Source organism: Leptodactylus fuscus, chromosome 4 (assembly GCF_031893055.1).
Source record: "Leptodactylus fuscus isolate aLepFus1 chromosome 4, aLepFus1.hap2, whole genome shotgun sequence".
Classification (NCBI taxonomy): domain Eukaryota; kingdom Metazoa; phylum Chordata; class Amphibia; order Anura; family Leptodactylidae; genus Leptodactylus; species Leptodactylus fuscus.
In genome coordinates, this window is record NC_134268.1 from 101,610,933 (window position 1) to 101,623,951 (window position 13,019).

The 13,019-nt window shown below is 41.8% G+C and overlaps 1 protein-coding gene across 3 annotated transcripts in view; it reads left to right on the forward strand.

The window, feature by feature from the left end:
* CARMIL1 (capping protein regulator and myosin 1 linker 1) overlaps positions 1-13,019 on the forward strand; it is a 260,007-nt gene that overhangs the window by 214,345 nt on the left and 32,643 nt on the right. The gene's annotated exons all lie outside the window — the stretch shown is intronic.

Here is a 13,019-nt window from a genome sequence, read left to right on the forward strand (position 1 = left end):
CGCTAAGGCATGAAATAGATTCAGGAAGAAGTAATAGAATTCCTTCTTTTTATACAGTCATTGACCAAAAAAAAAAAAAAATAACACCCCAAGAATGAGTTGTTGAATCGAATTAAACTGTGTGAATACAATGGTGATAAATGTAAGTGATTATAAGTTTATTGGAGAAAGCTGTACAATTGTAAGCAGGCTCTGTTGGGTCTCCTCTAGCCTGGATACAAGATGCGATACAGTTGGGTATGGAGATATACAGGTTCTGCATGGTATCTTTTGGCACATACAGTATGACCTCAGGTGTTGCAGCTGGACCTGTCGGCAATAAATCCATTTGACAATAAATCTGGCGACTGGGCTAGCTAAGGAAGTGTTGCAGTCTGGCAGAGACGTTCTTGGGAAACCATTCCTGTATGTGGGTGAGCAATATTCTGCTGAAAAATGCCAGTTGGAAGCCCTGCCATGAAAGGCAACGCCTTGGGCTGCAGGATGTCCTGCATGTATTGCTGAGATGTTAGCGTTCTTCGTATTATTACAAAGGCTGATTGACTCTTGTATGGGATAGCTTCCCAGATCATCAGTCTGGAGCAAGATTTAAAGGAAATGTGATGTGTCGCCAGATATTACCTTTTTTAAGTCTTATATTAACCAGAAATTCCTTAATAATATGTTGATGTCCATGTTATCTATATTTAAAAAGAAATACTAAAAATCCTCCAGTTTGACTCTAGCCACTAAACCAAATAATATCCTGGCACTTTATGTTTTAATATAGATTTCCAGATAATGCCTAGAAAACGTATTATGTTTATGGCCATGATCCACCTCCGGGAGACAGGAAGTCACAACCTATTTTAGGCTTAGTGATAAGAATTGGTATTCCAAGATTTTTAGGATTTTTTTTTAAAATACAGATAGAAACATGGATAACTAAAAACATCACCAACATTTTTAAAATAGGTTTAATATAAAAACTGTCATTTTCTGGCAACACTTTACCTTGAAGTGTTCAATAGAAGGTCCCATAATTGAATCTGACCATCAACAGATCCCATCCTGTTCCAGTCCATAGCAGTCCAGATTTCTTGTTCATGATGCCCAGCAAATGAATGCTGCTGACTGCATGACCAGAGCTGTGGAGCTAGAGTCAAAAATAAGTTACCGACTCAAGTTATGACTAGCTTTAGAACTAAATGATTACGTCTTTTATGCATACAGTATCGTACAATTTTATATGTTGTAGAATTAATTTAATGCATTGTTTTTTCAATATTTACTTTAATAAGAATCGAGCCACTAGCCTATTGTTGTACATTAGAGGACATTTGCTGTTTCTGTCTGACCGGGGCCATTTATAAAGGAGTCAGTCTGGCTGTGGAAAAAAAAAAATTGAGATTTGTAAGTCAGTGGTTTGGCCTACTGACTCCATAGTCTTGGATGTGGCACCAAATTTCTTTCTGCCACCTGATCTGTGGCAAAGAAAGGAGTGTGTAATGAAAGTGTCTGGATGATGGACAAAGAAACTGTAGAAGCTGCTTATTCTTGTTAGAAGATCATATAATCCTCTCTACTGCTGGTCTCTGTGCCATATATCTGGATTACTGGATAATCCATTCATAATTTATTTGTAATGCCCCTGCCAGATTTACACTGATTTCATTTTTCCGTTTTTGTGTTTATGCACGGTTGTGACACTTAGGTCTTTTTAGGATCCCAACACCTCCTAACAGAAGCAACCTGCAAGTTTTAGATTTTCTGATTACATCTTAACAGACTGACTTACATGGGAAGCAATTCATCAAAATAACCATCCTCCTTTTCACAGTCCAGTAGTGTTCCCCTTCCCAAAGCCTGTGACTAGTCAAAATGTCTTTAGAGAGGAATTTCTTGCCAAGAGCTACAGAATCCAAAAGTAGACTCAGTGCTATTTTTTATAGGGCAGTGGGGAAGCATTTTTCCCACCTCTTGTGGTAAGACCTATTGTCTAATCAGACCAAACCTATGACCGGAGACATAACTACATGCTGAGCTTTACATCAGTTTGACTTTTCTATTGGAGTGCTTTTTTTTTTTTTCTCAATTAGTTTCCCATTCCTTTTCAACCCAACTCTTGTAGGAAGTAGGAATGACTTATATTGTGTTTTCTAAGACTAAAGTAGATGAATAATGTTGAACTGAAATTGGGTGTTTTTTGGGGTCTTTGGATGTTTTTTTTGCTGAGGGAGACCTACTAGAGTGGGCTGTAATACAAGCCATTCCATACAAGTATATAGAACTTGTTCAGATGTCAGAAAGTAAAGAGGAATTTGAGGCAGACATCTGCCCTGGATTCTTCTCTATTTTATGTAATCCAGGTGGCTGACACAGACCATCAGCATTCCATTGTGTCCCATAGCAGCCCCTTCACACAGTGTAATGTCCCATAGTGGCCCCTGCGGTGTCACTTTCAAATTTCAAGTTTGATAGAACCTGAAATTTTTGCAGTTCACCATCCATGTATTATTATACTCGCAGGGGTGAGGGGTGGTTTTCAGACCTTTAAGTATAATGATCGTAGGCCCAGGGGAGGTGATAAAGAAAAAAAAAAGACAATGTTACTCAGGCTCTGGCATCACTTCCTGCTCAGTCTTTGGCCCTCTTCAATGATGTCACAGACATGGGTTACAACGGCATCATTATGCATTGTGGCGCCAGTCTGAGCAACATGACTTCTATGGCGTTCTGTTAAGAGGCCCAAAGGCAGCAGAGGATTGCACCAGAGCCCAGGAGAGGTAACATGTTTTGTTTGTTTTTTTTATTCTCATGGGAGTATAATGAGCAGTGAATTGCGACAGTCTGCAATTTTCAGCCATGTAGCCCCCCTCAGGAGCTTAGGGCCCTGGCACTTGCCTGGGGTTGCTGGGTGCTGATTCCAGTCCTGTTGACAATATTTATGGGTCTTGTTGACCATCTACAAATTATTATTGGGTGTCCTGACTCTCTCCTGATGGCAGGTTTTGGGGGAGAAAAGGATTAGGTATTTGGATTTCAGGTGTCAGATCCATTTGTTTTTAAGGCAATGAGCTGCTGCCAGAGGTCAAGACTTTCTCCCCCCTCTTCTGGCAAAGACATTTGCACATTTCTATCAAGCCAACTGTTCATGCATATGGGGAAATTGGGTTAGTTGACTGTTAACTGAACAAACATTGAGTCAACAACCATTTAAAGGCAGGGCTAGGGTGTTATTTTGTCTAGATATTTCCAATTAAGCTTTTATGCACTTGGTATTACTTTTGTATGTTGAAGGATTCCGACCTTAGATTCTTAAAGAAAAAAAAATCATGTCAGTGAAGAAATAATATGGTTTACTGAATGTTATGATCAAGTTTATTGGCTACTGATCCTACAAAAACTTCTAGGGCAAGTTACTGTTATGCACAGCTTACAATGAGGGGCCAGTCCTCTAGCTCTCCTGATTCATGAAAAGCTATCATAGTGCCAGTGGCATCGCCTCCAGGCTCATGCGCTTATTCACTTCATTAAGCTGTCAGATCAGCGATTCCCTTGGTGCACATGCCATTGAGAAGATGGCTTACAACAAATGCATTACATTCTTAAACCTTAGGGACGAAAAGGCAAAGTTTAATGTGGATTGACAAGAGAGAACAACATGACCCTTTGGATATGATAGAAATGTCTGTGATGGGTGCTTTACTAGTCTAATATACAGTGATGCTTAAGTTCTATACAATAATGATTAGTCATGAAGAACTACTGTATAATATATGTTCCCATAATTGAGGCTTTTGCTAACTTTCAACATACTCTTCGTAAATTAATAAGACAGATGTTTATACAAAACCTGGTAATATATCTGAAAGTAATGCATTTTACTCCTATTTATGGATGTTTCCTTGCTCCCCTTCTTTCTGAATTTTACTCTGAAAGCCCTTGCCACATATGTCTTGAGATGGACTGCAGGTCACATAACTGCAGATCACATGACAGATTATACATGTCTGTAAATGAATATGAAGAGGGCTGGAGGAAGGGAGAGAGCAGGAGCAGGAAGAGAAACATATGCTTTAGTCTGATGCTGGAGCTAAATAGCAGCTTTCTATCACAACCATAGCACTTTAAAAGGGTTATCCCATCTCAAGCATCCTATCTATACTGATAGCTTTTGTAAATTGAAGACTTCTAAATATATTGCTTTAGAAATGCTGCTTTGTTTGCCTGCTATGTGAACTTATTCCTCCTATTGTTTACACAGTGTTGCTATAACTACGTACCTGTGAGATAGGACAAGTTATGTCACTTACTCAGTGTCCCAGGACAATCAGTTCAGCTGATTGCAGTTTGCTGATAAAGGGAGTCTGTTATCTCTTGATGTAAACACACAGATAACACGGAGTCCATTTTGTACAAGCATGCGCATATTATCAGATCTGGATAAGTATTGTGATAATTCAGTGCCCCGTTCAGCAAGGGGGGAAGGGGAAGAGAAATACAGCAAGTGAGGCAGACTGCTGAAACACTGAGATGGGAGAACTCCTTTAATCACATCACAGATTCACCTCTACTTACTGTGTGAATTATATGGCAGCTAGTCTTCACCAACCCGCACTGAGAGTTGAAAACTACATATATAGCATGCAGAAGAGGAGACTGCTAAAACCTGCATATTACAAGTCATACGGAGACCAAAAATAGTGTTACTTCCCATTTACTCACACCATACTATTGACTTATGCAAACGTTAAGTATGGTTTAAATAAACTTAGAGGCAGATGCAGTTACTGAAGTGAAGTGGTCATTTCATTTTCTATTAAAGAACTCATACTTACATTTGTATTACAGTTTCATTGTGCCATAGAGGTACATGAGCCTGCTACTCCTTGTGTGTGTGCCTCTGACTCTGTATGGAGACATGCAGAGTTTTCTTTATGTCCAATTCCATCTAAAAGAATTGTTTAGATAAAAATTGTTCATTCAGACTTATTACTGGTTAAATATAAATGGTCAGCAGCCATCTTTTCCTATTGGATTGCATTGTTGGTATGACTGAACTTATTACAAATAGCCCAGATCCTAAGAACACACCATAGGAAAGCAGAGCACCTGGGCAGCAAACACAACTATACTGGGTGAACGTTAACAGATTTCTGATATCAGGGTTTGCCATGTCTGATATTTACTGTGTGTTACTGATAGCGGTAATCTGACAGCACATAGTACAGTCCAGCTGTATTTGCTTAGCAGTTAGTGTTTAATGTATTTTCCTTCATCTGGGATTTGGAGAGCGAGCATAGTAGGAATTTAGCAAAGTCTGAAGAAAGAATGAAGTTACCCCAATTCTGGGACATAAGTGCATAAGAGACATGGCCACCAAGAATTAGCAGATGCTGCTGAACCGGCTGGCAGCAAACTATGATCTCCGCTGCTGCCAATACTGGCTGCTATTGAGCTTCCTATCAAGTGAGTTGAAGCAGAGTTGAGGGAGGGAGAAGAGTATAAGGTAACATGCTATTACTCCATGACTATTCCATACATACACTATAGCACACTTCTACTATGTAGTCCTCTTACTAGTATTAGAATACTAATAGAACAGACAGATGAAGACTATCTATAGTGAAACAGAACATATAGAGATGTATTAGTCCTGTGTCATTGTTTAGGTAGGTTATTTTACATGGTTGCTTAGTAGCTTAAAAATACAAATGATGTGAAGGTTTTTCCTTCTGGAGTGAAGACATTTCAAGTTAGCGTTTCATAAAATATAACCATAGGACAGGACATGGGAAAAACATTAACCCTATAGCCAAATCCATCAGTAACAGAAAGTGTATGAAAAAAATAGGTACTTGTTGGCTACTCAGAAATCCGCATATGGATTTGTATGTGTTGGTAGTGGGTGCACTTGTGTACATGTTATATATGGTGAGCGTCATTATATGTTGTACCAGGAAAATCCTATTGTTCCTATTAAACCATTAAGATATTATAGCTACGGTAGTAGAAGAATTTCTGCATGATTGACCAATGGCAGTGCTCTGCTATAGTACAATTTATTACGTATATTATATTACTGCTCTAAATGGGACCACGGGTGACTCTTATGTACTGCTATTTTTGTAAGCTTGTAATGGGAATAAAAGTAACACCTCCTGGAGTACTGTTGTTGCTATGAGTGACTCCTACAAAAATGTGTGGTGGAGAAAAAAGTTGTAAATCCTAGGCCTGTAAAAGGAAAAAGGTAGCATTGTGTACTGGATACTTTGCTTTCAACTCATATGAATTGATATATGGCTTGGAGGCTAGTGAACAGGGTGTGCATCTTATGCTGAATGAATAGAGCTGTATTTCTAGGTGTGAGAAGCTTATACAGTTCACACCACTGTATCCCAATTGCCATTCTAAGTACTAAGCTTAAAGTATATATCATAAGATAAGTGTATTTTAGAGTATGTGAAGATATACTGTTGAGAGTAATCATGCTCAAGAATGAGGAGAAGACCTTAACCATTTCACTTTTACTATTTATCCAATTTATACAATTGAAATTGCAATTCCACAAAATAAAAGTCTTGAAATTATGGAAATCACAAGATCAATAGACATGTTAATGATATGCAAATGGTAATGGAGGCACGATATTCAAGACATCTCAATTTATTCAGTACAGAGTATGAGCACCAAATGCAGACCTCAGTAAGGTTATTAATGATTGTCTCAGGAATGTTGACTATACTTGGGCATGCACACCATCAAGATTGGAGGCTGGCAGCAGCCACTGCAGTTGCTGACTTATTATGTCCCAGATGTGCTCAATGGGAGACAAGTGTAGGGAGGCTGCAGGCCATAGTAACATGTTTAGGCCTTAAAGGCTGCCCACAGTAGCTCTAATAACTCAAGGCCTGATATTGTCTTCTTGAAAAACAACTCCTGGGGCTCTTTTTAAGAACTAGCTGTACCACTGGTTGCATGACCAAGTTAATGTAACACTGAGCTGTTAGTGTACCTGAAATGAAGACTAGTGGGTTTCAGCTACCGTACATGTGACCCCCACCATAAGCCCCGTGACGTTCCTTTGTGAAAGTCTGTTCATGGTGTTGTCCACATTGTCTCTAGACTAATTTTTGACTATCTTGCATCCTAGACCTCTATTCCAGCTCTTGTTACTGTCTTGTTCTACACCATGAAAGTTGGGTGGCATGAGATCATTGGAACACCTATAGCTGGACCTCTGGCCCATAGCCTATATCCATGCAAACACCTTCTGATGGTTTCCATTGACAGTGTTTGCACCCTAGACTTGGGATGTGACATCCAATTCCTCTTGCAATACAGAATGGATCACCATGTGCCATACTTCCCGTTTTAAAATGATACCCTAAAAACAAATATACTAATTATACTTACCATGCCCGGTGGGCGGTCCTGCACTGTCCGACGTCATCTGCTGTCACACCTTCCTCTTCTTCTTCCAGCGACGCCCTGGATCTTCCATGCCTTGATCGTCTGTTCTTCCGGCGGGTTTGGTTAAAATACCGCTGCTGTGCACGCTCCGGGGCCATTTTTGTAGTAGTTCTAAGTTCCCCTTAGAACCATGTGAGCGTACTGCGCATGCACAGTACGCTCGCAAACCTCTTCGTTCCGGAAGAACAGAAGATCAACTTGTGGAAGAGCCAGGACAGGAGGGCGTCACTGGAAGAAGAAAGAAGAGGAAGGCGTTTCAGCAAGATGACGTCGGACAGTGCACAACCGCCCACTGTGCACGGGTAAGTATCATTTGCATATTCGTTTTTAGGGTATTATTTTAAAATGGGGTGGGGGTTAAAATAAGATTAGCGGTGCCTGAATGGCCTTTTTAAAAGCTATACAGGCATATGTGGGGCTCATCCTACTAATATTATAAGTGTGAAAGTTTGTGTGTTTGGATGTTTGTGAGTTTGGATGTTTGTTCCTCAATCACGCTAAAACGCCTGGACGGATTTGCGTGCAATTTTCCACAAACATAGTTTTCCCTTAGGAAAACTAAACAACGTGCCACTAAACAACATGGCTTCCTAGCAGGAGACTCACAAAAGCAGTACTCCTAGCCCCAGCTATAGACTCGCACACACTGCCTGGCATTTCCTGCCTCAACCTGCCTGCACACTCCTTACTGTCACCTCAGGAGTAGCCCTCACTCTACTCACTCACATTTACATATAGCTTTCCACTATATAACACATCACATTGTCTGTATCACTACATACACAATACAACACATCACGTTGTCTGTATCACTACATACACAATACAACACATCACGTTGTCTGTATCACTACATACACAATACAACACATCACGTTGTCTGTATCACTACATACACAATACAACACATCACGTTGTCTGTATCACTACATACACAATACAACACATCACATTGTCTGTATCACGACATACACAACACATCACATTGTCTGTATCACTGCATACACACACACACTGCCTGCCATTTCCTGCCTCAACCTGCCTGCACACTCCTTAGGGCTAGTTCACACGTGAACTGCCCGCGCGGGTTTTGACACAGAGAGAGACGCGGCGAGCCGCGTCTCTCTCTTGTCAAAACCCGCCCGCCGCGACCATCGCTGTCGCGCCTTAACCCTCTGCTGTCGGCTCAAATGAATGAGCTGACATAGGAGGGAGCTGCCGGGGGCGGAAGCCGCGCGGCTGAACCTGCGCGGCTTCCGCCTGAAGAAAGGACATGTCCTTTCTTTTCTCCGCTAGCAGCAGCTCGCCGCTAGCGGAGAACAGAAGCCCGGCGGTCTCCATAGACCACCATTATAAGGGGAGGTTTTGGACGCGAAATCCGCTGTCAAAAACCTCCCCTTATACTCACGTGTGAACTAGCCCTTACTGTCACCTCAGGAGTAGCCCTCACTCTACTCACTCACATTTACATATAGCTTTCCACTATATAACACATCACATTGTCTGTATCACTACATACACAATACAACACATCACGTTGTCTGTATCACTACATACACAATACAACACATCACGTTGTCTGTATCACTACATACACAATACAACACATCACGTTGTCTGTATCACAACATACACAATACAACACATCACGTTGTCTGTATCACAACATACACAATACAACACATCACGTTGTCTGTATTACTACATACACAATACAACACATCACGTTGTCTGTATCACTACATACACAATACAACACATCACGTTGTCTGTATCACTACATACACAATACAACACATCACGTTGTCTGTATCACTACATACACAATACAACACATCACGTTGTCTGTATCACTACGTACACAATACAACACATCACGTTGTCTGTATCACTACATACACAATACAACACATCACGTTGTCTGTATCACTACATACACAATACAACACATCACGTTGTCTGTATCACTACATACACAATACAACACATCACGTTGTCTGTATCACTACATACACAATACAACACATCACGTTGTCTGTATCACGACATACACAATACAACACATCACATTGTCTGTATCACGACATACACAATACAACACATCACATTGTCTGTATCACGACATACACAACACATCACATTGTCTGTATCACTGCATACACACACACACTGCCTGCCATTTCCTGCCTCAACCTGCCTGCACACTCCTTACTGTCACCTCAGGAGTAGCCCTCACTCTACTCACTCACATTTACATATAGCTTTGCACTATATAACACATCACATTGTCTGTATCACTACATACACAATACAACACATCACGTTGTCTGTATCACTACATACACAATACAACACATCACGTTGTCTGTATCACTACATACACAATACAACACATCATGTTGTCTGTATCACTACATACACAATACAACACATCACATCACGTTGTCTGTATCACTACATACACAATACAACACATCACATTGTCTGTATCACGACATACACAATACAACACATCACATTGTCTGTACCACGACATACACAATACAACACATCACATTGTCTGTATCACTACGTACACAATACAACACATCACATCACATTTGCTAGCCCACCAAACTTTTTAAAGCACTTTTACAGTTTCACACGTCTGTGTCCGCCCAATTCTCAAATCACCGCAGACGAAGTCGCGGGTAAAAGCTAGTACAGCATAATTTTGCTGATAGAGCCCCTTTAAGGATTCTGTCCCTCTTATTTTGCAACAAGTGGTGTTAACTGACGTAAACAAACAGGAAGCATTGCACAATCATCCCAGATTACTTGAGACAATTTTTCAGGTTTCATATGGCTGAAAAACTTTCCTTTTACTCAGTGTTTTATGCCCCTTCCACATGCCACCAGAGCTAGGTACTTGAAAAATTTTAGGATTTGCAGATATCAATGACACCTACTACATCAGTGATTTGCATAACCTGCTGTAGCTTGTCCTCCTTGATTTATAGCCAAAAACAGATATACAATAGATTTTACAAATGGCACCATTAATTCCATGGTGCTTTACATTTGGGGGTTTACATACAGTACACAAAATATACAAATCTAATACTAACAATCACCGACTGGTGGTGGTGGTGTGGTGACAGTAGTGTTATTGCGGGTTGTAGGCTTTCCTGAATAGGTGAGTCTTCAGGGCTTTCTTGAAGCCTGTGAATGTGGGGGTCAGTCTTATGTGTCTTGGTAAGGAGTTCCAGAGTATGATGGATGCACGGGAGAAATCTTGGAGACGGTTGTGTGAGGAGCGGATGAGAGCAGAGCGGAATAGGAGGTCATTGGAGGATCTGAGGTTACGTGTAGACAGGTAGCGGGAGATTAGGTCAGAGATATATGAAGGGGACAGGTTATGGAAGGCTTTGTATGTTAACGTTAGTTAGGGGAGGGAGCAGTCGATGAAGAACGGGGGGTAAGGTGAATTAAGCAAGCAGCACAGTTTAGGGTGGACTGGAGGGGGGCGAGGATGTTTACTGTAACACCCTTCTCCATGGACTCCCAGCAATCTAAGTGGGAGATTATGAGGGCATGGACTGGCGTCCTTGTGGGGTGAGGAAGGAACGTATTTGATGGATGTTCTTGAGTTGGAGGTGGCAGGAAGTGTTGAGGGTTTTAACGTGCGACTTGAAGGATAGGTCGGGGTCCAGGGTTATCCCAAGGCATCAGACCCATGGGACAGGGGTAAGTGTGGTTCCAGTAACATAGATAGGTCAGGTAGAGGGGCCGTACAGGGTGGGGTGAAGCGGTCATGTGGCCGCTCCAGGGACACTCTGATAATCTGGTGATGTTCTGTTTCACTGCTTCCAAAACAGAATGTCACCATTACTCTTCTCCCTCCCCTATCCCCATGAATACTCACCAAGCCTTCCTGTGTCCAGGGAACAGCTCCCTTCTTCATGCCTGCTAGTAGTTGGCAGAATAGGTTAGCTAGGGCGACTGGGGAGGGTAAGAGGGGCTAATAATTGGCGGGATCATAGGCTTAGAGAGACAGGAGGAAGAGTGGGAGGGGCTAGTAATGAGCAGGATCACTAGGCTTACTGAGACAGGGAGGGTTTTTTAACGGAGTGATTAGAGGGAGGGCTGAGAGGGAACTAGTGTAGCAGCTACACAGGAAACTGCACAGCGTGAATCTAACACCAAGTAAACAAAGGCAGAGGTGGTCAGCCGCTGCCAGAGACACTCAGAAATCACTCCAAACACTGCTAAAGATATATGGGTGTACTTATTAATCCATTACTAGCACTAACAGACCTTTCTAAAAATAAAAAAATAAAAAAAATTTATGCCCAGAAAACCCCTTTTAAATATTGTTAAATATATAGCAATGCTTATAGTATATTTATATACTATAAGGCAGAATGACTTTCTTTTTTTTTCTTTTCATTGATTTTCTTATACATCAAACTGTTAAGATATCAATAAAAGGCAGATACTAGTGCACTGCTGCCACCTGGATTCTTCTGTACCTTTGCATGGTATAAATAGGTAACTTGTACATCTGAATGATAAATAGCTTCAAGTACACATAGAATGCATACCTCCCAACTTTTAAAGAGCCGAAAGAGGGACAAAATGTGCGGCGCTCAAATTTAGCCCTGCCCACTTTTGTGTTGACTCCGCCTATTCTCATTAATTTTTCATGTGCCCACACACAGTATAATCCTCCTACAGTCACCCGTAAATTATATGTTCCCCCTGTATCTCTCCCCCAGTTTCATATACACCCTATCTCTGCCCCCAGTTTCATGTTCCCCCTCCATCTCTGCCCCCAGTTTCATGTCCCCTCCATCTCTGTCCCCAGATTCATGTCCCCTCCATCTCTGCCCCCAGATTCATGTCCCCTCCATCTCTGCCCCCAGATTCATGTCCCCTCCATCTCTGCCCCCCAGATTCATGTCCCCTCCATCTCTGCCCCCAGATTCATGTCTCCACATCTCTGCCCCCAGTGTCATGCCGTCCTCTCCTTCATCTGCCCCCAGTTTCACGTTCCACCTCAGTGTACACATTACACTTACCTTCTCCTCGTTCCCCTGCCGCACTCTGCGCGCCTCTCTCTCTCACTGGCACACAGTTGTAGACGCGATGTGACGTCATCACATCGTATCTACACAGCCAGTAGGCGGCGTGCAGTGGCGAAGCAAGGAGCTGAACTGTGACAGCTCCTTGCTTTAGCCGCGTATGTGTTCAACGCAGATCTGCATCCTCTGGACGCAGATCTGAGTTGAAATCGGGACATACCTCCCTCCAACTGGGACCGCGGTACACGTCACCGAAATCGTGAGTGTCCCGCGGAAATCGGGACGGTTGGGAGGTATGAGAATGATTGACAAGCCCTAATGATTTGCATAAGAGATGACCATTTTTTCTATTATGTTTTCTGCTGTAGATACCCTATGTTTATAGGAAATCTAGAGCATTCAAAATGAGTCCTAGCCTGGAGCACTGCTTGTATCCCCTAAAATCAATGGACCTCCCCCTATGTAATACTTCACACTCAACATATATTGTACACCACTGCG